The sequence below is a fragment of the Sminthopsis crassicaudata genome, chromosome 3 (assembly GCF_048593235.1).
Source record: "Sminthopsis crassicaudata isolate SCR6 chromosome 3, ASM4859323v1, whole genome shotgun sequence".
NCBI lineage: Eukaryota > Metazoa > Chordata > Mammalia > Dasyuromorphia > Dasyuridae > Sminthopsis > Sminthopsis crassicaudata.
Genome location: NC_133619.1, coordinates 656,710,714 through 656,725,472, shown reverse-complemented (window position 1 = coordinate 656,725,472; position 14,759 = coordinate 656,710,714). Strand labels below are relative to the sequence as shown.

At 40.4% G+C, this 14,759-nt stretch overlaps 1 non-coding gene across 1 annotated transcript; it reads left to right on the top strand.

The window, feature by feature from the left end:
* The first annotated feature begins 1,409 nt into the window (after window positions 1-1,409).
* On the top strand, window positions 1,410-1,525 carry LOC141565324 (U5 spliceosomal RNA). The gene has a single exon (XR_012488992.1). It is a non-coding gene; the product is annotated as a U5 spliceosomal RNA (small nuclear RNA).
* Window positions 1,526-14,759: the final 13,234 nt, after the last annotated feature.

The following is a 14,759-nucleotide window of genomic DNA, read 5'->3' as shown; positions in this document are numbered from 1 at the left end:
ACGGAGTCCTTTGAAAAGGCAGAGTAGGAAGAGAATAGAAAGTATGAGAGGAAGTTTGATGAAAAAATAAAAATTTTCAGTAGTTATCATGGAAAATGTGATAGAGAATCAGCAAGGGATAAATAAAAGAACTGCTACACAATAGTGAGGACCAACTTGCAATTATATTAGAAATGGCAAAGACATTATATTTAGAGAAGTTTTGGAGTCACAGAGAGGAATGGGTTGGGGGAAAGACTGTAAAAACATCTAGAAGTTTACAAATGATAAAGCACAGGATAGGTCTGACCTGAATAAATTTGTTTAAAAGAGAGACAATCATCTGGAATATCATAAGATGACATCACACAGGGTCCAAAGGGGAAAAAAAAAACTTTTGTTTTGTGAATCATCTCCTTTGTGACATGGAAGTACAGTCAGAAGGATCTTAGATTTTGAATCAGGAGACTTGGTTTGAATCCTGGCTCTGATATTTATTAACTTTGTGACCTTAAGCAAGCTGATTAAGCACCATGCACCTCACTTTCTCCATTTGTAAAATAAAACCGTTGAATTAGTTAATTGCTACATTTTCTCACCGTTTTCAATCTAACCATCTTTTATCCAAGTATTCTCTTCCAAAGTGTCCAAGGCCTCGTAGGAGAGTGACTATCTTTCATCCGGGTCTGTCTCTGATCTCGATAGTGCCCAACGCTCACGACTGTGTATTTGAGGGCAGAGGAGGCCGGGCCTAAGTGACAGGCTCCAGGTGTTCCCCTTGTAAATGGCCCTCGGTGGGCTTCCGGAGCCCAAGGTCAGAGTTCGGGGTGAGGCCTCCAGTGCCTGTCTAGGTGCTTCCTAGCCACTGTGTTCTTCTGCCTGCCTAGGTGCTCCCTAGCCACTGTGTTCTTCTGAGCACTGGGAGGGGGGATGGGGAAGGAAAGAAAGGGCAGGTAGATCGGGCAGGTTTCCAGGTCGGCCTAAATTCTTTTCCATGGGGTGGAAAGGCCGCTTGCCTTCTCCAGACTGGACCAAAATTTTGTGCGCTATTCGCCTCTTCCCGGAGCCTCAGTTTCCCAGTCCGTGAGATGAATAGGTTGCAGTTCAGAGGCACCTCTAGGTCCCATTCAGAGTAGGGCGCACTGTCCAGGACCCGCAGAAAGTGGAGGAGTGGAAAGTGAATGCTGCTTTGCATACCCAGAAGGCTGTGCGCCACATCTCGACTTGTCCCGGGAGAGCGTCCCTCCCCCTGACCCTCGCATCCTTTTCCCTCCCGCGCGGGGAGTTCAGGGTGTACGTGTGGGTGTTTGCTGGGCCGGGCGGCCCCCCGAGGAGTTCGGAAAGGGAGTCTTTCCCTCGGGCAGCCTTAGTCGGCGTCAGCTAAAGCTGCTCTGTGTATCCTGGGTTGCGCGGGGCGGGAAGTTCAAAACATACGCCTGTTTCTCTTCAGATCGTATAAATCTTTCGCCTTTTACTAAAGATTTCCGTGGAGAGGAACGATTGCGAGTTCTTAACCAATTTTTCGAGGCTTCACTAAGGTGAGGCTGATAACTTTGTTAACTAAAACAGACGGGATCCGCAGCTTAAAGTTGAAACGACTCTTTTTGTTTGTTTTTTTCTTAAATACAACATTCTTCTCGTTTGCTGCAGTGAGTTCTTCATTCGAAACACGTCGCTGAACGTTTCCAGTTGAATTCTTCCCTATTCTCGGGCGCTGCAGGCGATCCTAGTTCTCCTCAAAGCCTGCTTCCTGGCATTGCCCGCCAGCATCATCTTTCTGAGATGCTTTAAGTGATAGCGCTCCAATTTCCTGTTCAACTTTCAGATCTGACGCCTCTTTCCCATCTTCCTTTTGGAGCCTTCCAAACACTGAGCTAGACCTGCCTACATCCCCTCAGCATGGATGTGGACGTCCCTGAAAAGTGCATTGCCAACATAGAGTAAGTATGCAACAGAGGACAAGCAGGAGCCAATGGTGGAACAGCACCCAGTGGGGCAATGTTTGACAAAACAATATTCTGGAGAGAGAGAGCAGCAGCAGCAGCCTGCTTTGGAGACTACAAGAATATCTCCCGGTAGCTAGTAGTGACTAAAAGAAGGAAGACTATGAGATTAGTGTCAATAGGAGCTGAACGTGTAAAAAGAAATTAGTTATGTCGTGTTTTTATATGAATTCATCTTCTTTGTGTCTGCCTTCACCATAGCTAACACATGTGGCCACATCCCTCCACGTGTATATCCTAGCCAATTTTGCTCCCCATGTGGATGTCTTTCCATGTCTTTTTTCTCTATGTGTCCACTATTTTTCTTGTGTTTATTTTAGGTCACCTGTTTTGTGGGTGAAGGTTTTATTGCTACTTTTTTCATTATACCTGCCATTTTACCAAATACCTCTTATTTTGAGTGACTTGTGTGCTCTGTCTCACTATTTACAAATACATTTACAAGGACTCATGTATAATTTTTAGGGTTGTGGACTCACAACACACATGGTGTACTCTAAAATTGAAGGAACCATTCCTGAAGAGATTTACTCCCTATAAGTCAGGGAAGGGTGCCCCTGTGAGCTATAAGTATAACAATAAGTTTACAATGAATAAAAATGTTAACATTTCTAGTACTGGAAAACAAGAAAAGTATTATTTCAGCATCAGGGGAAGGTGCAAGAGGTATATTTTATATGCAAGTTCAAATTCACATCTTCTCCATAATCTATATATTATTTGTCTCTTTATAATATGTGTACAGCAGCATAGGAATGTATGTTGGCAGGGGTAGTGGAAAATGGTGAAAGGTATGGAGTGGAGGCTGTTTGGCTGGATGAAAAACAATTAGTCTCAAAAGAAAAGAGAATGCAAAGGGATGAGATTCATAGTTACAGGGTGAAAAAAGTACAGAATAATTGGTACGGTTTGGTTGAGGTTGATTGGATGATGAAGATATACTCTTTGGATCTATTTCAATCCAATGTTTTCCCTGCCAATCATTGACTTTTATACTATTCTGTTCAAATGCCTGTGACAAACAATAGACTAAGTAGAAAGATAATGGCCTATGTAGGGCTTACTAAAATATTTTAATCTAAAGAGACTATTAGCACAATAACTCTTTATTTGTTCTCCAGTTCCAGGGTTCTGGTCAGTAAGATATGGTCTGGCAATCATCATACACTTCTGTCTATTTGTAACTACCTCACAAAATTTGAGTCTGAGTATTGCCATTGTTGCCATGGTGAACAGTACAGGCCAGTCTAATCAGACCGATGTTTCCATGAAGGGGCAGTCCCCAGATGCAGGGGTAAGTTGATGACAGATCAAACTTCTTTCATTGATTGATTAATTTCAAAATCATGTATTTTTTCTATCATATGTGATATAGTGTTAGGACCTAGAAGTTATACAGATACAGTGGAAAGGTGGACTCTACTACACAGACTAATATATCACAAAGTTTATAATATAAACTTAAGGCCCTTCACCACCCTGTTTGTCCTGCTTTGGTCATGCTTCAGTTTATTGGTGTCAAACCATGGGCCTTAGAATTGAAAGCAATACTTCTGGTGAAGACTAAAATGAAAAAAAAAAAAAACAACAAACCAATGAGATTATTACTCCCTCATTCCTAGAAATGATCTATCCTCTAATGCAGTAAAATATTTCATCATTACATTATTAGATAACTTGTAGTACAGTCAACAATATCTGATGTGAAATCCAGCCCCCAATATTTACTTGCTGTATAACTCTGGAGAAATCATTTAAGTGGTATTTGACTCAACTGTAAAGTGGTATTTCCTCAACTGTAACTGAGGATAATTGTGGCATCTATGTAAATCAAATGAGATGTTTATAGAAAGTGCTTAACACAGTGCCTGGAAGTAGTAGACGTTATATAAATGCTTATTCCCTTTCCTCCTTCCATTGGCGGTTTTTGGCTGCTTTTTCACATTCCTATACATCTTGCAGTCAGTAAAACTCCAAAATTCTTTTCAAAACACCCAGTGTTCTCCTTCCCCTAGTGTTCCCTTCCCATCTGATGGTGTTCTCTTTCCCCCCACCCCTTCCACCATGACCAATACATGTTAAATATATTAAAGTATTCATTAAATACAATATATGTGTACATGTCAATACAGTTATTTTGCTGTACAAAAAGAATCGGACTTTGAAATACTGTACTACTAGCCTGTGAGGGAAATCAAAAATACAGCCAGACAAAAATAGAAGGATTGGGAATTCTATGTAGTGGTTCGCAGCCATCTCCCTGAGTTCTTTTACTGGGTGTATGTAGCTGGCTCAGTTCATTACTGCTCTGGTGGAGCTGATTTGGTTCATCTCATTGTTGGAGAGGGCCACGTCCATCAGAATTAATCATCATATAGTATTGTTGCTGAAGTATACAACGATTTCCTGATCCTGCTCATTTCACTCAGCATCAGTTCATGTAAGTCTCCCCAGGCCTTTCTGAAATCAATGGATCTCCTCTTGTGAGAGGATGATACAAGGAGACTGAAAGGCAGTTGATGTTGTCTGATCTCTCTGACTGAGAGACTTATCTCTTAAGTGCTCTAGTATAATTAAATCCATTCAGCATCCTGAGTATAAGTCTATCATTGTTGTTTCAGCCGTGTTTCATTCACTCTTTGTGACTCAGGTTTTCTTGGTAAAGATACTGGCATGATTTGGCATTTCCTTTTTTAGCTTGTTTTACAGATAAAGAAACTGAGGTAAGTTGGGTTAAGTGACTTGTCCAGGGTCACATAGCTAATAAGCACATATGACTCAGGTCTTTCTGACTTAGGCTGCTGCTCTATCCATTGCTCCACCCAGATGCCCTGAGAAGAATTGTTAAGAATGAAAAAGTTCAACTCTCATGATTTGGAATCTGTGGAGTATTAAGCGAGCTAATGCTCTCTGAAGAGTGAAGGACAAATAGGAAGGAAAGAAAGGTCAAAGAAATGACCTCATTATGAATTAGCTAAATTTCTTAGAGGAATCTTCCAGAGAGAGAATGGCCATGGGGCAGAGGGTCCTCCCAATGTATAAATTTCAAGGTCAGAGTGACGCTTCCCAGCAGGACCCTTCCTGTGCTCAGGAGAGTTCAATAAATATTTAATATTTTTGGATTTCATAGAAGTTTAACTGGAAGCCCAGGAAGGGTATTCTCCCCTGTGACCCATGGTCTTCCCATTGGAAAGGACCCTCTCCCAGTCTCATAGAATGACGGTTCCTCTGGGCATAGCTCTGTCCTCAGAGCCCTGTTGTAATGTCCCGCCTGGAACATTCAGAGTTGCTTTGGTTTATGGTGCTGTTTTCTGCCACCAAAGGTAAAAAACAAGGTCTGGCTTTTAAAGTGTCTCTCTGGTTCTTGGGGAGTTGGATTCAGCGACATTTTCTCAAGTTAGAGAATGTAAGAGCTTGACATATTGATGAGTATTAAGTTCCAGGGAAGAAAGGGACTATTTTTCCCTTTTTTTCATTTTATAGGATCATAAAACATCTGTCTGAACTGCCTGGTTGCTATATCTTAGGGGATTTCCAAACCCATTCTTTTTCTGCTGTAAAATGTTGGTCCCTTTCTCTGTCTGAGATAGCGGTGACCAGAGTAAGAGCTACTCATGTGTCTTCAGAGCTTCTGGGTGTAGGGAGCACTTTCTTTATAATGATCCAGGAAGGAACCAAATCTAATTAGTATACTTGAATGCCAGAAACACTCATCCTCACCATAATTTATCATCATCATCATTATTTTAAAATATTTCCCAATTACACTTAAATTTTTTAGCAATCATTAAAAAACAAATTCAAAATTCTCTCTATCCTTCCTCTCCATTCTCATTGAGAAGGTAAGAAATTTGATATTGTTTATTCATGTGAAGTCATGCAAAACACATTTCCACATTAGACAAAAGGCAAAAGAAAGTGCAAACAAAGCTATAAGGTTTAAAAACTTTGATTTCTTCTGCATTTGGGATTCACAAGTTCTTTCTCACCCTGGGATTTTTCATCATAGGTCCTTTGGAATTATCTTGAATAATTGTCTTAATTGGGGTAGCTAGGTCTTTCAGTTGATTACTCTTAAAATACACCTATTACTGTGTACAGCATTCTATTTTGCTCACTTTATTTTGTATCAGTTCATATAAGTCTTAGGGTTTTTTTAAAAAGTCCTACACATCATTTCTTTTTAACCTAATAATACTCCTTCACAATCATATACCACAACTTGTTCAGTCATTCCCCAATTGATGGATATACCTTTAATTTCCAATTCTTTGTCACTACAAAAAGAGCTGCTATAAATATTTTTGTGCAAATAGGTGTTTTTTGTGGTGGTCAAAGCCATATGGTACTGGCTAAGAAATAGAGTACTGGATCACTGAAACAGGTTAGGTACATAAGACCCAACAGTCAATGATTGTAGTAATCTAGTATTTGATAAACTCAGAGATTCCAGCTTCTGGGATAAGAACTTCCTATTTGTCAAATTGCTAGGAAAATTGAAAAATAGTATGGCAGAAACTCTACTGTCTACCAAAATAAGGTCAAAATAGGCTCATAACTTAGAGGGTGATACCATAAGCAAATTAGGAAAAGAAGGGATAGTTTTACCTCTGAGATCTGTAGAAAAGGAAGGGATTTATAATAAAAAAGAATTAGAGAACATTATGAAATGCAAAATGGATAATTTTGATTATATTAAATTAAGAAAGTGTTTTTTTAAATGAACAAAACCAATGCAGCCAAGATTAGAAGGGAAAAATTTCCATTTAAAAGTTCTGATAAAGGCCTCATTTCTAAAATATATAGAGAATTGACTCAAATTTTTTTCCATATCTTTCTACATTTATTTGTGTATCTCTTTTATCAGTCTTAATTACATTGCAGTTAATTTCCATTATGTCTATAGTCTACACTTAAAAAATTTTTTTAAATTAATTTTATAATTATAACATTTTTTTTGACAGTACATATGCATAGGTATTTTTTTTTTTACAACATTATCCCTTGTACTCCCTTCTGTTGCAAATTTTTCCCCTCCTTCCCTCCACCCCCTCCCCTAGATGGCAGGCATTCCCATACAACAACGACCACAGCAAGAAAGGGCAGATTAAAAACCAAAAGCACCAAAGCCCAATACCATGCATAATGATCATTATAGACTGAGTGGATCCCAAAGGAAGCGATGAAGAGACACCTCAAACTGGTTCTTCCTGGAGGTGGGAAGGGCAAGGAATTATCCACTGCACATTTTTGGGCTTTTTCAACCTATTGCTCAGCCCTCCAAGAAATACTACAGGGGTGACTCACTGAAGGGGGATGGGATACTCTGGAGAGAAGAAACAAACTATCCATAAAAGTTTAATTACAGTTTAAAAAACAATGAGCAGGAGGAAGCCTTCTCCAAAGAAAGGAGTTCTCACCTCTAGGGGATGGAATAAAGGGCAACGATGGTGTTTGGGGGCTCTCCTTGACCAGTTTCTCCCTGAGAACATCAGAATATAGGAAATGTGAGGGTCCTGAGACTTGCAAATGAGAGGGGCTTTTGTTAAATGACCCAATATGGAGAGTCCAAAGTGTTAAGAGGAAACAATGTTTTTTTACAATTAGAAGAAAGGTGAGAACTCAGCCCTAGTGTTGAAGCTAGAAGCCTTCTCAAAAGAAAGGAGTTCTCACCTCTAGGGAATGGAGGCTAGGGAGGGGCTAAGCAGAGGTAGGGATATAAAAAGCCCTACAGAATCCCCTGTTGGTATTTTGGCTATCCAAAGCTCAAGAGCCAGAGCCAGAGCCAGCATCTGCTCCTGAGAGAAACATCCAAGAAGGAAGAATATGGATCCCAGAGACTTAATTGAAGATATCAAGGGACATCTTACTTGCTCCATCTGCCTGGGCTACTTCACTGACCCAGTGACTGTCCAATGTGGCCACAGTTTTTGTTCACATTGTCTTGTCCAGTGCAGGGAGAGAGCCACTGACATCTTGAGGTGCCCAGAGTGAAGAGGAGTCATCAGATACCATGACTTGGTGCCCAACAGGCAACTGTAGAACCTCTCCATCATTGGCAAACAACTCCGACCTCACTTGCTGCACAGCACCATCGGCCTGACCACCTGTGAGCAACATGGCAACCCGCAGAAGTTCTTCTGTGAGGAGGACCAGACACCGCTTTGTGATTCTTGCAAATCAGCCCCACAGCACAAGGCTCACAAAGTCCTTCCTTTGAAAACAGTTGCTGAGAAGTGCAGGGATGAGCTCCAGGAGATGCAAACTACCTTAGGAGAAACAGAAAAGGAGTTTGAAATGATGTTGGACAAAGTAAGAAGGAAAAAGGCATCCTGCAAGGAGAATGAAGATGCTTTGAAACACTCAGTGATGTTTGAGTATGAGAAAATTCACCAGTTCTTGTGGGATGAAGAATATGAGTACTTGGAAAAGCTGCAGGAGGAATCCAGAGATGGCATCCTCCAAATACACGAAAACATGGACGAGGTGACCCAACAGATCCAGAGTCTGCAACAAATGATGTCAGAAATAGAGAAGACTTTGCACAAGCCGCCTTTGGAAATGCTCCAGGATATGAAAGGCATTTTGGAAAGGAATGAGCAGCTCCTCTTACTTGAAGAACCAGAGCTTGTGTCACCTTCCTTAAGTACCTGCTCCATCACATGCTTGAGAGAAGTGCTCCTGAACTTCCAGACGGACATAAGTTTGGATCCTGAGTCAGCCAATCCTCTTCTCATCCTTTCTGAAGACCTGAAGAGGGTCCAGTACCGGAGGGTCCATCGGGACCTGCCAGACAACGAAGACGGAAAGGACTGCACTCTTGCTGTTTGGGGGGCCCAGACCTTCACCTCAGGAAAACATTATTGGGAGGTAGAGGTGGAAGGGAAGACAGGGTGGGAATTGGGCGTCTGTAGAGATTCAGTCAAGGGAAAGGGAAAACTGTCCTCCTCTGAGGATGGAAAGACACTAGCAAGCTCCCCATGTGGAAATAGTTTCTTCCTGTTAAATTCACAAAATGGCTTTCACTTGAAGCAGCCTGTGCTCAAAGTGGGAGTTCTTCTTGATTATGAAAATAAATCTATAGCGTTTTATGATGTCAGAGAAAGAAGCCTTATCCACATTCTCTCAAACACGGATTTTGAAAGACCTCTTTGCCCTTACTTCTCTTTTGTCATCCAGGAAGACAGTCCCCCTGCATCACTCATTCTCTGTTAGACTGGGGATCAGTAAAGAGCTGTCAATGATGCTCATTGTGAAGGAGGACATGTGAGTGAAAGGGATAATGAAAATTACTTTCTAAATTTTTTGTAACTTTTGTCATTTCTGTAAACTTCTTTTGGAAATTGTCAATAAAGTGAAGTGTTTTTATTAAAACCAATGAGATGAAGTCTGTCTTTTTTTAAATTTGTTATGAAAAACCATGGGGCCTAATTTGTAAGCTCTTAAATTGGAGATCAGCTGGAAGGGGAGGTAGAAAAGCAACAGCAGAGGAGTGAAAGGAGAAAAAGAGGGAAACAGTAGGCTTCAAGTGGAGAAGGAGGAAGCAGCTCAGTACTGGAGAAGTCTAAAAGGACTTCCTAATGTACCTTGAACCTTGTAAGGCATGCAATTGAATCAAAGGATCTTGATTCTTTACTCAAAGACAATTGCTCAAATTGGTTTATTTTATTACTTCACAGTATGTAGGACATGTGTAAGACAGAATGCACAAAACATTGAGAATGTCAGTGTTGCCCATATACCTAAATGGTTCATGGTTGATAATATGCAAGGTTATTTGACTGGACATTTTCACTTTACCCTTGTAACATATTTAGGGAAGTAAAATATGTTTATTTTTACAAAGTAAAGGAAAGAGAAGATGCACAAGTATGACTGGATGAATCAGACTATTGAGCCACTGTACATAGTCTACATATAATTTCTCATTTTACTGCCCTAACACACTCTTTTCTAACAAAAGGGAAAATTTTACTTTAAGAATGTAGATATCATTTCTGTCATGTGAAAAAGTACTCCAAATCACCATTGATCAGGGAAATAAAAATTAAGACAACTCTGAGATGCTACTACACATCGCCCAGATTGATTAAGATGACAGAAAAGGCCATGATGAATTTGGGGGGTATGGGGGAAAACGGGGACACTACTACATTGTTGGTGGTATTGTGAATATATCCAGCCATTCTGGAGACCAATTTGGAAGTATGCTCAAACAGCTATCAAAATGTGCAAACCCTTTGATACAGCAATGTTTCTACTGGGCTTATATCCCAAAGAGATTATAAAGGGAAATAGATCCACATGTGCAAAAATGTTTGTGGCAGCCCTTTTTGTAGTCCTCATAAACTGGAAACTGAATGGATACTCATCAGTTGGAGAATGGCTGAATAAATAGTGGCATATGAATGTTATGCAATATGATTATTCCATAAGAAATGACCAACAGGAAGATTTCAGAGAGGCCTGGAGGGACTTACAGAAACTGATGCTGAGTGATGTGAAAAGAACTTGAAGATCTGTTATATACAACAACAAAATTATACAATGACCAGTTCTGATAGAGGTGGCTCTCTTCAACAATGAGATGATTCAAACCAGTCCCAATTGTTCAGTAACGAACACAGTCAGCTATACCCAGAGAGAGAACTATTGGAAATGAGTGTAGAACACAACCTAGCATTTTGAATCTTTCTGTTATGGTTTGCTTGCAATTTTGTTTTCTTGATCAGGTTTTTTTTTTCTTTCTTTCTTGATCTGATTTTTCTTGTGCAGCAAAATAACTGTATAAATATATATACATACATATGTCGTATTTCATATATGAATTAACATATTTAACATCTATTGGACCACCTACCATCTAGGGGAGGGGAAATGTTGAAACACAATTTTTTGCAAGGGTCAATGTTTAAAAATTACCCACGCATATATTTTGTAAATAAAAAGCTATAATAATAAAAAAAAAAAAACATTGTAGAAATCAGTGAACCCTAGGTTGAATCAATTTGATTTTCTGTGAAAGATACAATAAAAATTCCAGGTTTTCCAAATAGTAGAAATGACCTTTTTGGTCATCTTCAATCATCTAATCTCCAGTCACACTGTCACATTCTCTTCTGACCACACTCATTACATGAGAAAGCACTATAAGCTACCTATTTAAAAAGGATTATCATTTGCATCCATGAATAATTTCATATTTTGGAATATAACTCAAATACTGTATGTGATCACATTTCTAATTGAAGGCAAAAAGAAACTGCAACTATTTCTCAATGGATATGTCATCAGAATAAAATGATTTTTAAATTAGAGCATTGAAAACAGCTAACTTTATTCATGTCTTCCTTGTGATATAACTATTCTCTAATTGCCATGAGAAAATGTGTATCTATTCCTTTCAGCTATCATAATCTTCCTCAGCTGCTCAATGGTTCCCTAGACCACTAACTAGGTCATTAATGTAGATGGGAGGGAATCTTAAGAGGTCATGTAAAATCAATTCTTTCATCTTACAGATGAACTTAGGTAAAAGATTAAATGACTTATCTAAGAGAGAACATGACATGTACAGAAATTAGAGTCTGTGTCGATTTTTACAGAGAGAGGGAGAGAGAAGAGAGGGAGAGGGAGAGAGGGAGAGAGGAAGAAGGAGAGGGAGAGGGAAGAGGAAGAAGGAGAAGGGGAAAGGGGAGGGGGAGGAAGTGGAAAGGAAGAGAGGAGTGGAAGAGAAGAGGGGGAGGGGTGTTAGGTTCTTCCTAAGTGCTAATGAGATAATGAGATGATAGGTTCTTACTAAGTGCTAAGTCAGTACTTAACAATTCTCTAGTTCTGGCCTTTAAGGTGAGTTTTACCCCTTTGAACTTCTGGGGAGGAGCTTAATGTTTAAAAGGAGCAAGTTCATTAGTAGAAGTAATTTTCCCACAAGCCCTTGCATAATCCCACGCCCATTCTCTGGGAGGAAAAAGGAGAGCTGCCAACTATGACCTAGAGTAGACTCTCTCCTCCTCCAGAGTGCCAGCCTGGAGTTTCTGGAGACAAAAGAACATTATGTATTGGCGCCCAACATGGGGCAAGGACTTTGGCTTATCCTGACAAGGACTGATTCTGAGACCTTCAGAGGAGCTAGCCCGGACATTCCCAGAGGGGGAAGGGGAAGAGGGTGGGGTACATTGGAGATGTCCATGGTACTACTTGCCAATCCATAGGTCTACTGATCAGAGTTTAATTTTGGTTTCACTGGACTATCTAGGTAGTAGAATAGGGGTCACAGTTCTAGGACATAAAAGATCTGAAAGATGCATTTATTTTTACTCTGTAGAACAGACATAGATTTCTTCTTACATCACAGAGGAGTTAATAAATAAGGAGTGATATTCTGTAGCCACCATCTCTGAAAATTATCCTCAAGAAAAATAGGAGAATATGTTCAAAATAGTAAACTAGGTAAATAGTTTCTATGACCTCCTTCTGATTGAAATCCCCCTCCCCCCTGTACTAATTCTTTTGGAAATGCAAATGAAATGACTATGGCAATACCTGATGTTAATAAAGCTCTTTCAACTCTTTGTTTATAGCTTATGTTACCAGATGTTCACAAATCATCTCTTTAATGCTGTTTCCTAGATGTCCAAGATACTTTTTAATATTCCAAAAACTCCAAACTCAGCCACAGATTGCTTAAACAATTACATTTCTCTTTTCAGAATAATGTCTCCCTTTTTTGACTTCTAAAAATGTATATGTCTTCACGTTAACAAAAAAGTATATAAGAACATCACGTGACCTTTGTGCACAGGACTACCAAGCCTATTTAACTTATTGCTTGACATTGGAATATTCGTTCCTTGCTAATATTTCCACACTTTTCACAATTCAAATCACCTTTGACTTTTACATAAACTTGCTGCAGATATATTGATATTTGATTAATAGAAGTGTAATAAGTTTCTCTTTTTTAAAAGTATTCATATTAAGAAAAAGATATCTCTATCAGTGGACTAAAGAGAAAGTGAAAAAATTCAATATATGTGTTGGCTATGGAAAGAGGCAGTTTTATGACAGTGATTGTGCTTTGGGGCTTTCCTTGACCAGTTTCTCCGTGAGAACATCAGAATATAGGAAATGTGAGGGTCCTGAGACTTGCAAATGAGAGGGGCTTTTGTTAAATGACCCAATATGGAGAGTCCAAAGTGTTAAGAGGAAATAATGTTTTTTACAATTAGAAGAAAGGTGAGAACTCAGCCCTAGTGTTGAAGCTAGAAGCCTTCTCCAAAGAAAGGAGTTCTCACCTCTAGGGGATGGAATAAAGGGCAACGATGGTGTTTGGGGGCTCTCCTTGACCAGTTTCTCCCTGAGAACATCAGAATATAGGAAATGTGAGGGTCCTGAGACTTGCAAATGAGAGGGGCTTTTGTTAAATGACCCAATATGGAGAGTCCAAAGTGTTAAGAGGAAACAATGTTTTCCACAATTAGAAGAAAGGTGAGAACTCAGGCCTAGTGTTGAAGCTAGAAGCCTTCTCCAAAGAAAGGAGTTCTCACCTCTAGGGAATGGAGGATAGGGAGGGGCTAAGCAGAGGTAGGGATATAAAAAGCCCTACAGAAGCCCCTGTTGGTATTTTGGCTATCCAAAGCTCAAGAGCCAGAGCCAGAGCCAGCATCTGCTCCTGAGAGAAACATCCAAGAAGGAAGAATATGGATCCCAGAGACTTAATTGAAGATATCAAGGGACATCTTACTTGCTCCATCTGCCTGGGCTACTTCACTGACCCAGTGACTGTCCAATGTGGCCACAGTTTTTGTTCACATTGTCTTCTCCAGTGCAGGGAGAGAGCCACTGACATCTTGAGGTGCCCAGAGTGCAGAGGAGTCATCAGACACCAGGACTTGGTGCCCAACAGGCAACTGCAGAACCTCTCCATCATTGGCAAACAACTCCGACCTCACTTGCTGCACAGCACCATCGGCCTGACCACCTGTGAGCAACATGGCAACCCGCAGAAGTTCTTCTGTGAGGAGGACCAGACACCGCTTTGTGATTCTTGCAAATCAGCCCCACAGCACAAGGCTCACAAAGTCCTTCCTTTGAAAACAGTTGCTGAGAAGTGCAGGGATGAGCTCCAGGAGATGCAAACTACCTTAGGAGAAACAGAAAAGGAGTTTGAAATGATGTTGGACAAAGTAAGAAGGAAAAAGGCATCCTGCAAGGAGAATGAAGATGCTTTGAAACACTCAGTGATGTTTGAGTATGAGAAAATTCACCAGTTCTTGTGGGATGAAGAATATGAGTACTTGGAAAAGCTGCAGGAGGAATCCAGAGATGGCATCCTCCAAATACACGAAAACATGGACGAGGTGACCCAACAGATCCAGAGTCTGCAACAAATGATGTCAGAAATAGAGAAGACTTTGCACAAGCCGCCTTTGGAAATGCTCCAGGATATGAAAGGCATTTTGGAAAGGAATGAGCAGCTCCTCTTACTTGAAGAACCAGAGCTTGTGTCACCTTCCTTAAGTACCTGCTCCATCACATGCTTGAGAGAAGTGCTCCTGAACTTCCAGACGGACATAAGTTTGGATCCTGAGTCAGCCAATCCTCTTCTCATCCTTTCTGAAGACCTGAAGAGGGTCCAGTACCGGAGGGTCCATCGGGACCTGCCAGACAACGAAGACGGAAAGGACTGCACTCTTGCTGTTTGGGGGGCCCAGACCTTCACCTCAGGAAAACATTATTGGGAGGTAGAGGTGGAAGGGAAGACAGGGTGGGAATTGG